The 13,877-nt window shown below is 34.5% G+C and overlaps 1 long non-coding RNA gene across 1 annotated transcript in view; it reads left to right on the top strand.

Moving 5' to 3' along the window:
* Positions 1-13,877, top strand: part of LOC110263438 — a 23,431-nt gene that overhangs the window by 4,330 nt on the left and 5,224 nt on the right. Inside the window, exons 2-3 of the long non-coding RNA XR_002349094.1 lie at positions 13,239-13,242; positions 13,449-13,456. This is a non-coding gene — a long non-coding RNA (uncharacterized LOC110263438). The remainder of the gene's footprint in view (positions 1-13,238; positions 13,243-13,448; positions 13,457-13,877) is intronic.

Raw genomic sequence — 13,877 nt, 5'->3', positions numbered from 1 at the left:
TATTCTCTCCTCCTCTCATCCCCTTCTATTTATTTATTCATCTACTAACACTTCTCTTCATCTCACATCTCTACTCCTATCATCACCTTTGTGTTTGGATTCTTCATTTTTCTTCACCCCTATTCCTTTTCTTCTTCTACTAACAATAAGGAACCTCTTTACTGTGACATAGAGGATTCCTCTTCTTTTCTTTTTCTCTTCTCTTTCTTATGAGCAGGGACAAAGAAAAAGGCATTCTTGTTGAAGCTGATCCAGAACCTGAAAGGACTCTGAAGAGAAAACTAAGAGAAGCTAAATTACAACAATCCAAAGACAACCTTATTGAAAATTTCGAACAAGTAAAGGAGATGGCAGCCGAACCCAACAACAATAATGCAAGGAGAATGCTTGGTGACTTTACTGCACCTAATTCCAATTTACATGGAAGAAGCATCTCCATTCCTACCATTGGAGCAAACAATTTTGAGCTGAAACCTCAGCTAGTTTCTCTGATGCAGCAGAACTGCAAGTTTCATGGACTTCCATATCAAGATCCTTTTCAGTTCTTAACTGAATTTTTGCAGATCTGTGATACTGTTAAGACTAATGGAGTAGATCCTGAAGTCTACAGTCTCATGCTTTTCCCTTTTGCTGTAAGAGACAGAGCTAGAATATGGTTGGACTCTCAACCCAAAGACAGCCTAAACTCTTGGGATAAGCTGGTCACGGCTTTCTTAGCCAAGTTCTTTCCTCCTCAAAAGCTGAGCAAGATTAGAGGTGACGTTCAAACCTTCAGACAGAAAGAAGGTGAATCCCTCTATGAAGCTTGGGAAAGATACAAGCAGCTGACCAAAAAGTGTCCTTCTGACATGCTTTCAGAATGGACCATCCTGGATATATTCTATGATGGTTTATCTGAGCTATCAAAGATGTCATTGGATACTTCTGCAGGTGGATCCATTCACCTAAAGAAAACGCCTGCAGAAGCTCAAGAACTCATTGACATGGTTGCTAATAACCAGTTTATGTACACTTCTGAGAGGAATCCTTTGAGTAATGGGACACCTATGAAGAAGGGAGTTCTTGAAATTGATACTCTGAATGCCATATTGGCTCAGAATAAAATATTGACTCAGCAAGTCAATATGATTTCTCAGAGTCTGAATGGAATGCAAGCTGCATCCAACAGTACTCAAGAGGCATCTTCTGAGGAAGAAGCTTATGATCCTGAGAACCTTGCAATAGTAGAGTTAAAATACATGGGTGAACCATATGGAAACACCTACAATCCATCATAGAGAAATCACCCAAATCTCTCATGGAAGGATAAAAGCCTCAACATTTTAAGAATGTTAAATATGTTGGCTCTTGAAAGAATGATGACTAGGAGACATGTTATTTGATAATCTGAAAAATCATAAAAATGATTCTTGAAGCAAGAAAAAGCAGCAAAGAACAAAGCTTGTAGAAAAAAAATAAAATAAAATAGGCAAAAAAAATATATAGAAAGGAAAAAAAAAAGCAAGCAGAAAAAGCCAAAAGCTCTTAAAACCAAGAGGCAAGAGCAAAAAGCCAATAACCCTTAAAACCAAAAGGCAAGGGCAAATAAAAAGGATCCCAAGGCTTTGAGCATCAGTGGATAGGAGGGCCTAAAGGAATAAAATCCTTGTCTAAGCGGCTAAACCGAGCTGTCCCTAACCATGTGCTTGTGGCGTGTAGGTGTCAAGTGAAAACTTGAGACTGAGCGGTTAAAGTCAAGGTCCAAAGCAAAAAAAAAGAGTGTGCTTAAGAACCCTGGACACCTCTAATTGGGGACTTTAGCAAAGCTGAGTCACAATATGAAAAGGTTCACCCAATTATGTGTCTGTGGCATTTATGTATCCGGTGGTAATACTGGAAAACAAAATGCTTAGGGCCACGGTTTTCATTAGTTTTTATGTTAAATTCACATTTCTGGACTTTACTATGAGTTTGTCTGTTTTTCTGTGATTTCAGGTATTTTTTGGCTGAAATTGAGGGACTTGAGCAAAAATCAGATTCAAAGGTTGAAGAAGGACTGCTAATGCTGTTGGATTCTGACCTTCCTACACTCAAAATGGATTTTCTGTAGCTACAGAACTCAAAATGGCGCGCTTCCAATTGCTTTGGAAAGTAGACATCCAGGGCTTTCCAGCAATATGTAATAGTCCATACTTTTCCCAGGTTTAGATGACGCAAACTGGCGTTCAACGCCAGCTCTCTGCCCAATTCTGGCGTCCAGCGCCAGAAACAAGTTGCAAAGTGGAGTTCAACGCCCAAACTGGCACAAAAGCTGGCGTTCAACTCCAAGAATGACCTCTCCATGTGTAGATTTCAAGCTCAGCCCAAGCACACACCAAGTGGGCCCCGGAAGTAGATTTATGCATCAATTACTTACTTCTGTAAACCCTAGTAGCTAGTATATTATAAATAGGACCTTTTACTATTGTATTAGATATCTTTGGATTATCTTTTGATCTATTGATCACGTTTTGGGGCTGGCCATTCGGCCATGCCTGGACCTTCATTACTTATGTATTTTCAACGGTAGAGTTTCTGCACTCCATAGATTAAGGTGTGGAGCTCTGCTGTTCCTCAAAGATTAATGCAAAGTACTACTGTTTTCTATTCAATTCATCTTATTTCGCTCTAAGATATTCATTCGCACTTCAACCTGAATGTGATGAACGTGACAATCATCATCATTCCCTATGAATGCGTGCCTGACAACCACTTTCGTTCTACATTAGATTGAATGAGTATCTCTTAGATCTCTTAATCAGAATCTTCGTGGTATAAGCTAGATTGATGGCGGCATTCATGAGAGTCCGGAAAGTCTAAACCTTGTCTGTGGTATTCCGAGTAGGACTCTGGGATTGAATGACTGTGACGAACTCCAAACTCGCGAGTGATGGGCGTAGTGACAGATGCAAAAGGATAGTAAATTCTATTCCAGTATGATTGAGAACCTCCAAGATGATTAGCCATGCAGTGACAGTGCATCAGACCATTTTCACAGAGAGGAATAGGATGCAACCAACGACAAGGGTGATGCCTCCAGACGATTAGCTGTGCCGTGACAGGGCATTTGGATCATTTTCCCGAGAGAAGACCGAAAGTAGCCATTGACAATGGTGATGGCTTCATACCAACAATCTCCGTGGGATCGACCCTTACTCACGTAAGGTTTATTACTTGGACGACCCAGTGCACTTGCTGGTTAGTTATGCGAAGTTGTGAAGATATATTTAGACCATGGTTCTGTGCATCCGTTTTTGGTGCCATCGCCAGGGAATCAATTTCGAACAATAATTCACAACCTGAGTAACAATTTTGCATACCAATAACCGTTCCCTTTATCTTGGGAGTTTGTTAAAATATATTTTTTAGGGAAAATAGAGATAGTGGGAGAGATTTGGGAGACAGTTACTTATTTTGGACAAGTAAAACTGGCCCCTCTTATCATGTCCGACCTCTTAAAGAGATCGGATAAGTGGTAGAAGTCATCTTTTTTATTGGATATTTTTATCCTTATTATGTCTGCCTTTATTTTTTTGAACTAGAATATAAATAATAATGTTCTCTTAACCATCAATATCCTATAACACTCTTTAGTTAAATTCCTATTTATTTTTTATTCTACTAAGTTTTTATTATTATTTATTGTTAGACAACATGTAAGATTTTTAGGAATTATTTTAAGGGGAGAACTTTATGAGGTTATTAAAATCTTTTTACAATGGTAATAAATGATTAAATGATAAATAAATTGGCATGTTTTTATCATACCAAGGAGAAGAATGCTGAATGAACCAATTTGTTAGTTGAAGTCTGGAAGACTTGAAGTGTGAGGATAATAACCGTGATCAAAATAGAGAAGATGAATCAAGATGATGAAATTGGTAGTGTAATGGTACATTTTTCGCTTTGTATATTTGAATGATTTTAAGAAAATAACATTAAAGAGGATAGAATAATTAATATTTTTTGGAATCAAAATTCGTAGTTCAGGAAGGTTATTAGTTATAACTCGATAAAATAAGACAGTATGTAGGTGTGTGTCAATTTAAATTTGAAGTCGGTATAATAGATATCGTAATATTGATAAATAAACATCAAAAGAGAATGTGAAAAATATAGTTTTGCGAGGGTTTCATTTGATTTTTGGTAGTTTCGACAGGGTGTCAAATTAAACTTATATTAAGATTTTAGTTTGAAAAGTAGATACGATTTAAAAAAAAAAAGAATTTGACTCGAAAATTACATAGCATAGATATGGAAACTATATATGTTAAAATATTTGTAATAAATTACAAAGCAAGAAGATAAATAAAGCGAAACAAAACTTAAAAATAAAATACTTGAAAAAAAATGACAAGAAAAAGAGATAAAATAAATAGGAGCTGTAACTAAACTAATAAATAAATTAAAGTTTAAAATAAATGAACCGAAAATAACAGAAATTACCAACGATAAATAAAAGAAAAAATTTAAAGTAATAAAAATAAAATGAACAAAGAAAAGACAATTTGATTCAAAACATTTTCATGCACTTATATTTTATAGATTTTTTTTTATGTCATTGTGATTTTAGATTTTGTAAAATTTTGTATGATATGATAATATTCAAATTGAAGTCTCCTTTTATTTTTATCTTTTTACTATTTATAGACCAAAAAGATAGATTTGCAGAATATTTTTCTCTTCCCATGATCAAGATTTCTCTTATTTCTCAGGCTATGACACTACGTTGACAATGAAAAATCTTGATTCCTAAATTTGTCGTCCAACGTCTTCTCTTACTTTGGTCCTCAAGCTCCATATTCTATAAAATGCTTCTAGATAGATAACGTTTTTATCTCATTCGACTTTTAGAAGTCATCCGCTCGACTTCTTTCAGGGTAAGTCGAACTCTTGTGCCAATGTTCTTATGGAACAACCCATATCGTGGTACTTCAACCTAAGAATTCACATATTATGACATTTTGACATATATATATTGTCGATTTATTTTTAAATCAAACGATCATAGTCAAGCCATTTGTACTGTCAAATTTTTGTGCTAACACCAATATAAGAATTTGATTTTATATATGTTTCTAGATCTATTGGAATAAAATTACTTCGCTAAAAATTTTTAAGTTATAAAAATCAATTGAACATCGAGTAAAATCATAAAGACTTTCAAGTAAATACTGTCCTTACTAAAAGTATAGGTACCGAAATAATCACAATTTATTGTTTGAAAAAGGACCATCGGTAGAAGCTGGACATGGTTCTAACTAAAATGAGGCGACACTAAACCAAAAAGTGAGAAAGGGATTCCATGAGTGAGCAGTGTAAAAGACCAAAAGGTAGTAGGAGTGGGGTCCACGCGGAGTATGCTTCGTTAATGGAAGCATACCCAAAAGCCCAAAGTTGCGAATCACTTATCACTCATCAACTCTCATGTGTCCCTCCACTCTCTCATTCCTCGTATAGTCGTATTCTTCCCCATCCCCCAATCTTGGCTTTTTAGCTTTTATGCTACTCCTAATAAACTTATTAGTGTAACTATTATGTCAATTAATTCGGATCCGATTCATGTATTTTTAAAAAATCATAATCTGAATCCATAACGAATGACATTGAATATGATCACAAACTAAGAACAATAATCCAAAAGTAATTAAAGAAGTGATTCTATATTTCTTTTTCATTCATGACCAATATTTCTTCTCTCCCACTCTCTCTCTCTTGAAAGAAAACCTTTTATTTCATTCCTCAAATTTGAATAAACCACTAAGTGTGAGACTAAATAAAAGAGAGATATAACTTATCAAAAAATTATAAATAAAGAAAAGAAGAGAGAGAGAAAGAGATATGTCCTTGGGCTTATTGTTCTTCGTTTCGTGGACAATGATAGCTAAACAATAATGAAAGAAGGAAATGGAAATCAAGGAGGATGTTTGTGAATGAATTGATTTAGTTGGTGACAGGTAGTGATGGTGATGCTAAGACTGGAATAGTTACAATTATGAAGAACGGATAATACGTTGAGTTGCTACTGAACCAGTAACAGCAATAACCATGAATTGTGAAACACAGAATTGTAGTGAAGTAGAACGGAGTGAGAGAAGAATAGAATTAATTATTAATATTAAAATGAGGAGAATTTACTCTAACTTTAGTCACAAGTTATACAACTCTGCTCTATCTATATATATATAAACAAGTCAAAGAAGATATTTATAACAGACCTCATAACTAAATTATTACAAACAATAACTAACCACAATAGTCACTTAAAGCTAACTCCCACACTTTACATCATTCTCATCTCTACACTTAATATCTCCCCACAAGCTAAGATTCGGTCTAGGAACAACTCTCAGTTTGCATCTTAATCTCTCAAACGCAGTTACAGACAATGGCTTGATAAGTATGTCAACAATTTGGTCATTGCCAAGGATATGAACCACTTGTAGAGCTTGCTGTTTAACCTTGTCACTATAAATTGAATGTCAATTTGAAATGTTTTGTCTTGTCATACAAGATTGGATTTGCTGTTGTTGTGTGAAATTACAACTCGCACAACTTAACCGGCAAGTGCACCGAGTCATCCAAGTAATACCTTACGTGAGTAAAGGTCAATCCCACGAGTATTGTCGGACTGAGAGTCGTCCTGTTGGACTAATTAGTCAGGCAAACAGTAAAAGGAGTTGTGTTGTTATAAACGCATAAAGAAAGCAATGAAAGGGTTTGGTGTAAAACAATGATGAGAAAACAGTTAAGGTCTTGGAGATGTTTACTTTTCCGGATTAAAGCGTCTTACCAACTATTTTAACAACGAAAGATTCATTCTATGGCAAACCATAAGTGATTAAACCCTAATCTCTTAGAGATTTAGTCTCCTCTAATCCTCATCAAACGCCACTCCCGTGGTCACTCAATTCAGATCAGAGGGTGAAGTTCATAAAACTAGTTTAACGCCACAAAAACCCTAATTACCCAAAGCTAACAGGATTACATGTCACATATCCTAATTAATTCATGTAATTAGCAATTTAGGAGGAGTGTTTTCAAGCTGTAGTTCAAACGAAATAACTCTCTCGAGAATCACAAGAACTCATGTAGAAAAGGGTCATACTCTCGTTCCACCTAGTTCATAAGATTAAGAATGAAAACAACACCTTAGAATTGAATCAAACATAAATTAAAATAGAAAAGTAATAATCTTAATCCATAGAAATAAATAGAACTCCTAACCTTAATCAAGATGTTTAGTTGCTCATAATTTACAGAGAAAACAGGATTCTGAAAAGTGTGACGGAAAGAAGATAATGTTCGAACCCCCTTTACTAGGGTTAATATTTTCCTCTAAATACTAACCTAATAATAAATGCTAGACCTAAAAGATATTATATGTAAATAGAAATTACAAAAGGAAAATAAAATAAAACTAAGAAGTGCTAAATCCACTTGGAGGCCCAAAGAGGTGTGAAACGGGCTGCTGCTGGCGTTCAACTTCAGGAATGGGAGTTGAACGCCAACGGAGGAGCATAACGTTGCTGGCCTGTGCCCCCTGTGATGCGTGAGTATCTTATACCCTTTTTCTAGTTGATTTTATATTTTTTTTGTTAGGTTTTATTTACTTTTACTTGATTTTAGTGCAAAATTCATCTTTGGATGCTACTTAGAGTTTTTCTTGTATTTTAATAGTTTTAGGTGAAATTCGGAGCAATTTAGAGAAGTCTGGAGTAAGAAACAAAAAAGTTGTCAGCTCCCCCTTGGGCGCTGAACGCCCAACCTAGCGTTCAACGCTAGCAAGGGGGCATGAAGTCAGAAGTGCGCCTCCTCTCTGGGCGTTCAACGCCTAATCCTGGCATTGAACACCAGCTTGCTGTCCGAGCCACTCACCAATTGGGCCTCCAAGTGGATTTCAGTACTTATTAGTTTATCTTATTTTATCTTTGTAATTTTTATTTTAAAATAATATCTTTTGGGTTTAGAATTTATTATTAGGTTAGTATTTGTAGGAGAAGATCCATTAGGTTTAGGAGATCTTCTTCCTTCCGCACTTTTCAAAACCTGTTTTCTCTGTAAAGTCATGAGCAACTAAACCTCCTGGTTAAGGTTAAGAGCTCTGTTTATTTCTATGAATTAAGATTATAATTCTTCTATTTTAATATATGTTTGATTCAATTTTAAGGTGCTGTTTTCGTTCTTAATCTCACTACAACAAATATGGCCTTTAGCAATGCTAAATTTTGCAACGCCTTAAAACCGTTCTCTTAAATATGTTTAGACAACGGTTTTTTATAGTGTTGCTGTTGAATTCAATTTTTCAATATTTTATAGCAACAAATTAAAAATATTCTCTTTGACTATTTTAAAAAACGATTTTATAACCGTTACCATGATTTGCATTTAAGCAACGATTTTTTATTGTTGTTTAAAGAATTGTACAAAAGAGACGCATTAAAACCATTGCCGAAATGCTACACTGTAAAACCGTTCTATTAGATGGTCTTAGACAACAGTTTTCACAATGTTACTGTTGAAGTTCAATTTTTCGTTACGCTATAGTAACAAAATAAAACCGTTCTCTTTGACAAAAAGAACAGTTTTACAACCATTACAACAATTGTTTATGAAACAACTATTTTCTAATATTATTTAAATAATTATATAAAATTAAACTATTTTTTCTATAAATACTGAATTTATAAAATACTCAAAAACTATTGTTATAAATAAATAACAAATATTATTTTAAAAAAAATAAAATTAAAATAAATTTATAATAAATATTATATATTATTATTATAAATTATAAAAAATATTATATTTTGAAAATATAAAGTTAAAATAAAATCTATTGATTAATTTCACCCTAAGATAAGCCTACAATAACATAAGGCAAAGCCCTCTGATCTTCTTCTCTTCGAAACAAAAGCGCGCTCTTCCTCCCTCCACCATCAACCCTAACCCACACCAACCCACGACATCAGAGCCGTCATTGCACTGTAGCTCGCCATGAAGCCTTAAATCGCACCTCACTATCGTCGCACCATCATCGTCGCTGTGTCCTTCTTCCCGAAGTCGTTGTTGCGTCCTTCTTCCCAGCGTCGCTGAGTCTCTCCTCTCGACGGCGTCGCTGCTTCTCCCCTCTCCATGGCGTCACTGCTTCTCCGTTTTCCACGGCGTCCTTGCTTCTCCCCTACTCTCTATCCAATGGCATTTTAGTAGGTTTGCATATAAAATCTATGGATATGACACCTCTGCTGTGCCACCATCTGCTATATGCATGCAATGCAGTTACACTATTTTATTTTTCTTTTTTGATTCATTGTGCTATTAAATTATAGAGAGATGCTTATCAGCTTAGCTATGGTTTTTGTTTTAATTTTTTAACCCAATTTTGGCTAGTTAGGTACTGTTTGATTTTTCAGTTATATATCACTTATGCAGTGTTGAAAATAATTTTTTGTAATCCAAAACAATTCACATCATATAATTTTTTTCATTTAAAAAATTTCAGAGGGAGGTTTAGGAAATGTCTGTATGTAGAACTCCATGACTTCTATTCTATCTTTGTAATTTTCATTATTATATATCTGTCAGTGGTGGTTTGTGGCTTATTGGCACATCTTTTATAGGTAGCATTAGCTACTCGGCAACTATTTGAATTATCACAGTCAATTGCTAATAATAATCTATGTTTTTTTTATACAAACTTCACAAAATTTTTGGATGGTGAAAAATGTAGTGAGAACATTCTATGTTTATGTTTTACATCTTTGTTACAAAGTCGCATGTAGAGAGATTTTTTGGTGGTATCTTTTTTATGTTTTGAGGATGATTAAATGTCATTAGATTTATAAAGAACCAAATCTTAGTCGTAATCAACCTATACAGTTTAAAATTACTTTAGTATTAATTTTACTTTTAAAAAAATTATAGTTTGAAAATTGGATTTCTAAAAACTGGTTTTAAAATTGGATTTTTTGTTAAAAAAATCTGGTTTAGAAATTGGATTTTTAAAAACAAGTTTTAAAACTGGATTTTTGGTTAAAAAAATTGGTTTTAAAACTAGATTTTCAAAAACTGGTTTTAAAACAGGATTTTTGGTTTAAAAATCTGGTTTTAAAACTAAATTTAAAAAAAACCGGATTTTAGATTTGGATATTAAAAAATCAGATTTAAAACCAGTTTGTAGGTAAGATCAGATTTAAATTCTAAAACCGGTTTGAAATCAATTTTTATTTTTTCAAATCGGATTAAAACCGGTTTCTCTCTTCAATCCAGTTTCGGTTTGGTTTCATGAACCACAAAACAGGTTCTGAAGTGGATCCAGTTTGGATATTTAAAAATCCAAACCATGCCCACCCATGATTTTGAGAAATCAATGTATTTAAGTCATGAAAGTGATAGTAACATTAGTATTAGAGTTATAGTTATGAATTGCTTATATTTTTATTCTTTGTTGCTGTTGTAGTTTGTCTCTTTAAAACCAGAAAAAAGGAATCAAATAGTGGGTCTCTCTGTAGCTACCATTATCTTAGACACTGAGCTACACTACAGGTAAATTATTTAATATATTATCTTTTTAAATTCATTTGAAAATTTAATTGTTAAGAATATTTAGTGATTAATTGATTGCTTAAGCTTCTTTGCATAGTTTGTTAGATACAAATTGTTAGTTTCATGATTGGTTGAAATGTTCTCTTTTGAATATTTGTGGTTGACTTCTAGAAATCCTTTAGAAGCAATAAGCTTTTGATTGAAAAAATCATTTATAGTTAGTCTAAAACATATGTCCGTATCTTTTATTTTAGTTGACAAAGTACTGGACACCCTTAAGAAATTGCCACCCTTAAGTAGCAACATGCAGCTGAGAAAGCAACATTAGAGGGTAAAGTTGATGTGATGCAAAAAGAAGTAGATGAACAAAAATCGCTTGTTAAGATGATGCTGTAACAAAAAAGCTCAAGAGTGGACCTTGAGATGTTAGCTGCTCAACTAGGAAGCACTTTAGACAATTCGAACAATGATGCGCATGAAGAGGTATTATTTGTTGTTAAAGTTTCTATATGTATCATATCTTAAATAATGGTTGATTATGTTGATGTTGATTCAATTATTTTTTGTATCTAAATAGAAGAATGTTATGATATATATGTTTGTCCTCTCTCTCTCAAACATTTTTAGTAGACATTATTAGTATTAAAGATGTGTAGTTCGATATTTGATTTTTTTTAACAGGAAAACTATGCTGAAGGGGAAATCGAACTTGATTAAGGTCACATTTTTAAGAGCAAATGTTACAGAGTAAAAGTCATGAACTTATGGACATGATGATAAATCTATTTGCTACTTAGCTATTTCAACTCTTTTTGTTATAGTTTTTGCAAAATTAGATGATATAGTTCGAGGTTGTCATGACTTAGGCTATAGTATTACGGTATTTGAAAATAATGATGATATAAGTACAAGTAGTTATGACCTAGACTAGTATTATGTTATTTTGCAATGATAATATAATGTGATTGTGGATCTTACAACAATTTTTATAAGTCAAATTTGATGGAAAATGTTCAATTATTTTTCTTTAGTGACTTTATTCGAATAGCTTAGATTATTTATTAACACTAAATAATTTAAAAAAAATTGACATTAATTTCATTCACGAGAAAACTACTATTGTAAATAAAGAATTATATATTACAAAAAACTGTTGTCAAAAGTTACAAAAGACAATGGTGTTAAAACCGTTATCAAAGATGATTACAAAATGGCAATAATTTAAAAACCATTGCCAAAAATGACACCAATGGTAATGCTTTAAAACTGTTGTCTTAGATGACTATAAAATGGTAATGATTTTAAAACCGTTGCCAAAAAATGACAACAACGGTAACGCTTTAAAACCGTTGTCTTAGACGAGTATAAAATCGCAATGGTATTAAAACCGTTGCCAAAAATGACACAAATGGTAACGCTTTAAAATCGTTGGCATTGTGAATAATAAAACTACAATAGTTTAAAAATGTTGCCTATCCAGTTATGGTTTTAAACCGTTGTATCATGAAAGAGAACGGTTTAAAATTGTTGCTTATCGAGAAACGGTTTGAAACCGTTGTTTAAAATTTTCTTTCAAAATCGTTGCCTATGCCAGTAACTTTGGCAACGGTTATTTTGTTACCATTGTCGTAGGTAAAAAATCGTTGCTTTTGAGCAATGGCAACGGCCGCATATACCACAGGTAAAAAACTGTTGCCAAAGCGTTGCCTAAGATTTTGGGAACGGTTTTTCAATCTACGGCAACGGTTTTTGACCGTTGTGAAAATCCTTATTTGTTGTAGTGTCTTATGAATCTGGATGGAACAAGAGTATGACCCTTATTATATATGATCTCTTGTAATTCTCGAGAGAGCTATCTTGCTTGAGCTACAGCTTGAAAACACTCCTCCTAAACTGTTAATTACCTGGACTAATTAGGATATGTGACATAAAATCTGGTTAGCTCTGAGTAATTGAGGTTTTTGTGGCACTAAACTAGTTTTTTGAGCTTCACCCTCTGATCTGAATTGAATGACCACGAGAGTGGCTTTTGATAAGGATTAGAGGAGATTAAATCGCTAAGAGATTAAGTTTTAATCACTTATGGTTTGTCATAGAATGAATCACTCATTGTTAAAATAGTTGATAAGACGTTTTAATCCGGAAAGATAAACATCTTCGAGATCTTAATTATTTTCTCATCATTGTTTTACTCTAAACCTGTTTATTTGCTTTGTCTACTTGCTTTTTACTACTTATGTGTTTTACACCAACAAAAATCTTTTACAGTTTTCTTGACTAAGTCCAACAGGATAACTATTGCTTGCTCAGTCAGACAATCGTTGTGGGATCGACCCTCACTTGCCTGAGGTATTACTTGGATGACACAGTGCACTTGCCAGTAAAGTTGCGTGAGTTCTAATTTCGCGCACCACCCTGTTGACGCCAAATGCCAGGTGGGCATTCAGCTCCCAGGGAGGGCGCTGCCAGCATTTTCTTTTCTTGCTCCAGACTTTCCCAAACTGTTTCGAATTTCACCTAAAATCATAAAAATACAAGAAAAACTCAAAGTTGCATCCAAAGGTGATTTTTGCACTAAACTCAAGTAAAAGTAAATAAAACCTAACTAAAAACAACATAAAATCAACTAGAAAAAGGGTATAAGATGCTCACGCATCACAGGGGGCACATGCCAGCAACGTTATCCTCCTCCCTTGGCGTTCAACGCCTATTCCTGAAGTTGAACACCAGCAGCAGCCCGTTTCACACCTCTTTGGGCCTCCAAGTAGCTTTAGCACTTCTTAGTTTTATTTTATTTTTCTTTTGTAATTTATATTTACATATAATATCTTTTAGGTCTAGCATTTATTATTAGGTTAGTATTTAAAAGAAAAGATTAACCCTAGTAAAGGGGGTTCGAACATTATCTTCTTCCAAGCCATCTTTATCCCTTACCCAACAGCAGAAAGAAAGAAGGAAAGAAAGAAAGAAAGGGAAAGAAGAAAAGGGGGACCGCGGGAAAGGGAGAAGGGGGGAGAAGAGGGAGGCACGCCGCCGACCTGACCAGCGCTGGGAGGGAAGGAGCACCTAGAGAGAGGAGACGAAGTGGGTACCTACTGCCGCTACGACCGAGGGAAGCCGCTGTTGCTGCCGTGCCTGTTAACGTCGTTGCTGCTGCACGAAGGGCCGCTCCTGCTGCCGCTACCTACGCTCTGTCGCCACCAAGCGCTCCTACCACGCTCTAGGAGGGAGGAGATTGCTGCGAGAGGAGAGAGCCTAGAGGAGAGAAAGAGACAGTTGTCACCGTCGCTGTCACCGTCACTGTGGGTGGCGTG

The sequence above is a fragment of the Arachis ipaensis genome, chromosome B06, assembly GCF_000816755.2.
Source record: "Arachis ipaensis cultivar K30076 chromosome B06, Araip1.1, whole genome shotgun sequence".
Classification (NCBI taxonomy): domain Eukaryota; kingdom Viridiplantae; phylum Streptophyta; class Magnoliopsida; order Fabales; family Fabaceae; genus Arachis; species Arachis ipaensis.
Note: the sequence above shows the minus strand (reverse complement) of the source record. Positions and strands in the feature narration are given on the sequence as shown.